The sequence below is a fragment of the Dendroctonus ponderosae genome, unplaced genomic scaffold (assembly GCF_020466585.1).
Source record: "Dendroctonus ponderosae isolate FM_Combo_2020 unplaced genomic scaffold, Dpon_F_20191213v2 Dpon_F_20191213_8, whole genome shotgun sequence".
Classification (NCBI taxonomy): Eukaryota; Metazoa; Arthropoda; class Insecta; order Coleoptera; family Curculionidae; genus Dendroctonus; species Dendroctonus ponderosae.
The window spans coordinates 5,673,654-5,674,814 of NW_026019016.1; positions in this window are offsets into that span (position 1 = coordinate 5,673,654).

Sequence of the window (1,161 nt, forward strand, 5' to 3'; positions counted from 1 at the left end):
TTATCATCGCAAATGAGATTGCACATTGCCGTGCACTGTTAAATATTGTTTTAAGAACTAACAATCGATGCTGTGCAACAAAATTGTGCCTAAGATCCACTACAATAAAGTTTTTGAAAAACTGTTGGACCTATTTAAAATCCTGATTGATTGTGGACGCAAATTCGCATCAAGAAAAGATTAAATTAAATTAAATCGTATCGATACAATCCCGGTACCGATTCTCTGTCTTACCTTCCGTCTGTAGTCCAGATGCTGCCCTGATGATGTCCATTTGCATTATATTGCACGATTCAAAGTTCCGAACTGGTAAAATGTTACTACCTACTTGTTAAGTGATTTTCATCGCAGACAATTGTTAAACCAGATGTTGAGCGAATATTCTCTAAAAAAGAAAGGGTCAATTTATGAAAAACGCTCAAGATTAAGTGCAAATAAAGTGACAACTATTATTAATAACTTTTAATGCAATAGTATGTTCTATTATTTGTTATTTTATTTTCTAACAACAAATTATCAATATTAAGATATCTATTTTGTAATCTTTCATATTTAACATAAAATGATAAACATCATTACTGTTTTCTAAGAATATATAATAAATATGTTTTGAATTTAATTGAAAAAATATTTGAGTTTACCTCGGTTATTTCAGAAAACATGGGTTCCGTGCTCTTATTTTCTATCCCGCAACGCATTCTTAATGTTAAGACGATACGAATCTCCCTTCAGCTTATAGTTGCAAAAAATGTAAAACGAATTTATTAGGGCATATTTTCAATTCTCTATATTATTTCTATGATTAATTGTGTTTACCACGCATCAAAATCGATTTTTCCCTTCATATACCCTTTGATTCCTTTATGATTAAATCTTCTCAATTTAGTTTAATTTTTTTAGCCTTGGATTAGTTCAGTTAGAATATTTTTTTAAACATACGCGCGATGGCTTACATTATGTATACATATAGTGTGTCAAGTGTATCCTGTTTCTATGGCCCTTCTTCGTTTTACCGTCTATTTTAAACAGTTAGAACGCTTTCTAATCACCAAAATTAATCGATTTTTTAGTCCTATTCAGATACAAGTTGTAGCAGACGTTCATGAACAACATACACAAGAGCAGTCACAAAAACATGCTACAATGCGAAAAGTATTAAGT